Genomic DNA, 6,063 nt, shown 5'->3' with positions numbered 1-6,063 from the left:
CCGTTTACCAACTCAACCCACGCATTAACGGTGCCCGGATCCATAAACTCCATTCGCTATCCAGATTTCAGTCCCTGCAACCAGCGAAGAACACGGCAGAGCAGCCCCTGCAACCAGTGAAGAAGAACACGGCAACATAGCAGATTGGTGATCACGGGTAACGCTAGTATGTTTGGTTTCATTCTTTTTAAGTCTATTTATTAAGATGAAAGAAGAAAGCTTTATGTTGCCGTCTTGCAAACAAAAGACTGCATCTCATCAATAAAATCGTTGTTGTATTTATATTTCTGTCCATAGACAGATGACTATTTCTACGGCTCCATCCGCAAATGTTCTGCTAGTAATCTTCTGTCTTTTCCAGCTCTGGATTCTGTGTTTTGTTTTCAATAAAAGTATTTGTAACATGTTTTGCAATTCATAGAAACTAGACTGTGGATTGTTAGCTCTGCATTTCCCTGCGAGTATCAATGGCCGAGTCTTCTCTTTTGATTCAAAACCGAAATCGAAACTGCTAGAGTTACCCAATTTGGGAATTCAGTAATAAGATTCATTGCGGAGAAAATCTCTGTGAGAACCATAGAAAATTGAAAACAAAAGCTCTGAGCTAGATTTTATAATAAAATGTATAAGCATAATTTTTTTGGGCCATCTCTTGGCAAATTATAGTCTGTTGTACAGTCCTCACTGGAGCAGGTCATTGCTGCCATTATTAATTAACAATAGGCATTCGCCAAAGCTGAAAATGATTTGTTTTATACTTTCCATGCTTCTGTTGGATATGATGTTCTAATTATGTTTCAAAAAAATTCTTAAACAAATGACAGTATAAAACCATGTTGACATGTTGGGCCACTCACAAAAGGCAGCGACTTCTTCCTAAACAGTTTACTATGCTCTGAGCCTAATTCTGTTTCAGACGTGTTCTTAAATAATAATAGAAAAACATGTTTGTTGTACCAGTTGCTCAGTCCATTAAAATTTCGTAATAACCAGGACCAGGACCAGCGGCCATAGTCAGCATTCCTTCTAATATCATAGACTGAACTGAGAACGCTGGTAATGGTCAAAGTTGGTGAGGTTTTAATTTTCTAAACATATAAATATTTCCTAAGATGTTTAATAATCTCGCTGTATATTCTAATAATATGCATGGAAGCAACTTTCAGATCGGTTGTGTCCGAGTACTTCACCTCACAATGAATACAGCGAGGTGGTTACTGTATTAGGTTTTCACCTCTGCTTCTGGTCTCTTCCTAAATAATTGATCTACTGTTTCAATTTGGCACCCAGTGGTCAGTGGTCTTGGTTAGATCGTGGGCCATCTGAATTAAGAAACTTAATGTATGTTCAAATAATTTGATTAAATTGCATGTCCTTGCCAAAATATTTTACGGGAAGCCCAATGTCTGTAGTACATATCACTTTGTAATTGGAATTTTTACTTCAATTTTATCCATGAAATCTTGGAAATATTTCAGTTTTATTTAAAAGTGGATAGTTATGGTAACCACAAAAAAATAGATATGAATATTGATTTTTATTTTAAAGTGTTTTTATGATGTTTTTAACAACAATATTGTTTACATATTCATTATAAGGAAGTAAGAAAATGGAGGACAATAGACATGAATGGGAGGTAACTATCAAAGGCACCAAGCAATTGTTCATTTGTCTTGTTGGTGATTGTGTGGGGAACTTGAGTCGATCTAAGCTATCTAGCCTTAATCATCATCGGGCTACCAACCACAATCTCCCACCAATTCCTCCACGTCAAAGAGGTCGAGTAAGAGATGCAAATGCTACATGGGCGGTTAAATCTACAAGTGTAGTAAAAAGGCAAAATGCCAAAATACAATATGATTTAGATGCAAGGCTATGTCGTGCATGACAACAAGCATATAAAAGATTTGTTAATGAAGAAATTCTTTCAGCTGTAAGTATTTATTAGTATTTATTTGTATATGCTTTTTTATTAATATTGTCAATGATGAAATTCTTTCAGCTGTAAGTATTTATTAGTATTTATCTGTATATGTTTTTTATTAGTATTAATTTATTGTTGTGGACTAAATTCATTGAAACTTGTTTTCACAGTCAGTTGTTACATTTGATCAGCTTAATGATACTTCAAAGCAAAGGATTTGTGAAAAAATTCAACGTTGGGATCAAAGTCTACCTCGTAGACGTATGGAGACAATGAAGCGCATAGACATTGCTTTAAAAGAGAAAGCAAGGACTGGGGTTCCTGATGATGTGGGGGAAGAAAGATTAGATGGGCACAACTATATATTAAACTTTGATGAAACTAATCAAGACAATGAGAACACAGTTGAGTCCATTTTTTTGCGTATATTAATTTTTTAGACATTTTAACATTAAATAATATTTATATTGATTATACTCATTGTTATTGATATGCGTAGCCTAATCAACAAAATTCCCCAAGTTCAAGCCACCAACTATTACGCCGCTCACCTAGATTTCAAGGTTTTCAAGGGGTTATTGGGCCAGTAAGTTTTTAATCCATATAACCTATTCCACTAAAAACATTAATATATAAATTGTTATGTTTTACCATAATGATGGGATGAGAAATGGATGTTTTGTATTATATATCGTTATCCTTGATTTGTTTTGATTATGTGTGTGTGTGTTATTTCTTATTTATGGTGCAGGTGTTCCCTTTGGAACCATCACAATCAATGAAAACCCCTTGTCGAAGTCTTAAGAAGAATGGAAATGAAATGGTTCAAATGCTAGAACCATCTTCACGTCCAATGTCACAATGCAAGGTAAGCTATTTATACTCTTGTAAATTTAGCATATTTTTACATTTAATTTTATTTGATTCATACTTATATCTATGTATAATCTAATGTTCAGAGTAATGAATATACATTTCCCAAAACACCTTTGCACATGTATGATGGTGGACATGATACTCACCAAAAATCACATTCTCCTCAACCATTGCGGCATTCACCTAGACTTCAAGATAAATTAAGAGAGGTAAGTTATATACTACATATCTTAGCTCATAATAACATTGACATATATTTTTATGACTAGTTAATGCATTTTCTTTTCATATTCGTTACATGTTCCCCATATTCTCATTATATCTATATAGATTTTGATATTTGTTGATAGCTAGTCAATGCATTGTCTTTTCATATTCGTTACATGGTCCGCATATTTTCATTATATCTATGTGGATTTTGATATTTATTGATAATGTTTTAATTTCCACAGAAAACAAAAAAGATAAATGTTGATGCTATGGTTAAAAGGACCAAAATCACGCCAAAGGACTTGAAAGCACGTGGGTTCAAGTCACGCAAACAATACATAGAGCATATATGCTCAACTAGCATTGCTCTCACTAAACCCACTAGGCTTGCTACTTTGAAGGCTAAACATTCCAGCAAGTTGTGATTGGAGGAAGTTACAAGCTTGAATCTTAGAAATAAATGTTAAATTTACCTTGTTATTGAATTTACATAATATATGTATTTACTTGATATAGCAATTGCAATTTGTGAAAGAAATATCCTCGCTGTCAAATCTTTGAAATCAACGTTGAATATTTGCAAATATACTCTCGCGAACAAGCTTGTCATTGAATTTTCTTAATATGTGGATTTGTTTGACCAACCTTCGTCTTTGAATTTGCTTATTAGATAGATTTATTTGATATTTCATTCACTCCATTTGACAGAGTTGTCAACATTGTTGTTAAATTCCCAAAAAAATTTAGATTTCGGTAAACGAGTGATATGAACCCAGCACAATTTTAATATTTTCTATTTTGTAAACGATTTTAATAAAGTGATTTTAAAATATTATTGCGAGAGTTCATAATCATCTTTTTAATTTGGGTTCAAGTTTTTTTTTCTCATTCAAGTTATTCTTTTGTAATTGTGGCCAGTATTGTGAAATGTATTATGTATATATACAAACAATTTTAATAGTTGAAAGGGTAATGATATTTTTTATTCATATTTATATAGGTATTATTTTATTTTTATTTTGAATTGTAAAATAAATTATATAAGTAAATGGGTTATTTTGGAAATATTTTAAGAAAATGTATTTAAAAATAAATTTCTATTTGAAAAAAATTACATTATTTATATAAAAATATTTATCATATAAATCGATTATTATCAAAATATTTATGATTCAAGCAATGTTCTTAAATGGTATATTAGCTAGTTTACATTGAGTATAGCATGAAACATTTTTTATTTTTTAAAAAAAAAATGTAATGTATTATAATAAATAAGATACATATGGAAATTTGGTATCCCTAAGTTAGTTAAGTGGTTAGTGAATTACTTTAAATGGTTAACTGTTTTGAATTTTATATGGCCGGTATTGTGAAATGTATTATGTATATATACAAACAATTTTAATAGTTGAAAGGGTAATGGTATTTTTTATTCATATTTATATAGGTATTATTTTATTTTTATTTTGAATTGTAAAATAAATTCTATAAGTAAATGGGTTATTTTGGAAATATTTTAAGAAAATGTATTTAAAAATAAATTTCTATTTGAAAAAAATTACATTATCTATATAAAAATATTTATCATATAAATCGATTATTATCAAAATATTTATGATTCAAGCAATGTTCTTAAATGGTATATTAGCTAGTTTACATTGAGTATAGCATGAAACATTTTTTTTTTTTTAATAAAAAAATGTAATGCATTATAATAAATAAGATACATATGGAAATTTGGTATCCCTAAGTTAGTTAAGTGGTTAGTGAATTACTTTAAATGGTTAACTGTTGTGAATTTTATATGGCCAGTATTGTGAAATGTATTATGTATATATACAAACAATTTTAATAGTTGAAAGGGTAATGATATTTTTTATTCATATTTATATAGGTATTATTTTATTTTTATTTTGAATTGTAAAATAAATTCTATAAGTAAATGGGTTATTTTGGAAATATTTTAAGAAAATGTATTTAAAAATAAATTTCTATTTGAAAAAAATTACGTTATCTATATAAAAATATTTATCATATAAATCGATTATTATCAAAATATTTATGATTCAAGCAATGTTCTTAAATGGTATATTAGCTAGTTTACATTGAGTATCACATGAAACATTTTTTATTTTTTATAAAAAAATGTAATGTATTATAATAAATAAGATACATATGGAAATTTGGTATCCCTAAGTTAGTTAAGTGGTTAGTGAATTACTTTAAATGGTTAACTGTTTTGAATTTTATATGGCCAGTATTGTGAAATGTATTATGTATATATACAAACAATTTTAATAGTTGAAAGGGTAATGATATTTTTTATTCATATTTATATAGGTATTATTTTATTTTTATTTTGAATTGTAAAATAAATTCTATAAGTAAATGGGTTATATACAAACAATTTTAATAGTTGAAAGGGTAATGATATTTTTTATTCATATTTATATAGGTATTATTTTATTTTTATTTTGAATTGTAAAATAAATTCTATAAGTAAATGAGTTATTTTGGAAATATTTTAAGAAAATGTATTTAAAAATAAATTTCTATTTGAAAAAGATTACATTATCTATATAAAAATATTTATCATATAAATGGATTATTATCAAAATATTTATGATTCAAGCAATGTTCTTAAATGGTATATTAGCTAGTTTACATTGAGTATCACATGAAACATTTTTTATTTTTTATAAAAAAATGTAATGCATTATAATAAATAAGATACATATGGAAATTTGGTATCCCTAAGTTAGTTAAGTGGTTAGTGAATTACTTTAAATGGTTAACTGTTTTGAATTTTATATGGCCAGTATTGTGAAATGTATTATGTATATATACAAACAATTTTAATAGTTGAAAGGGTAATGATATTTTTTATTCATATTTATATAGGTATTATTTTATTTTTATTTTGAATTGTAAAATAAATTCTATAAGTAAATGGGTTATTTTGGAAATATTTTAAGAAAATGTATTTAAAAATAAATTTCTATTTGAAAAAAATTACATTATCTATATAAAAATATTTATCATATAAATCGATT

The 6,063-nt window shown here is 27.8% G+C and overlaps 1 long non-coding RNA gene and 1 pseudogene across 1 annotated transcript; both read left to right on the top strand.

Annotated features, from left to right (window-relative positions):
- The first annotated feature begins 1,609 nt into the window (after positions 1–1,609).
- LOC149174260 (uncharacterized) lies at positions 1,610–2,364 on the top strand (annotated as a pseudogene).
- An 86-nt stretch (positions 2,365–2,450) lies between these two features.
- LOC149174259 (uncharacterized) lies at positions 2,451–3,539 on the top strand. The gene is made up of 3 exons (XR_016258476.1): positions 2,451–2,792; positions 2,884–3,009; positions 3,253–3,539. It is a non-coding gene; the product is annotated as an uncharacterized LOC149174259 (long non-coding RNA).
- Positions 3,540–6,063: the final 2,524 nt, after the last annotated feature.

The sequence above is a fragment of the Pinus tabuliformis genome, chromosome 4_1 (genome assembly GCF_031772625.1).
Source record: "Pinus tabuliformis cultivar Carrire ecotype Pingquan chromosome 4_1, CPIR1, whole genome shotgun sequence".
Taxonomy (NCBI): domain Eukaryota; kingdom Viridiplantae; phylum Streptophyta; class Pinopsida; order Pinales; family Pinaceae; genus Pinus; species Pinus tabuliformis.
This window is presented reverse-complemented; position numbering and strand designations above follow the sequence as displayed.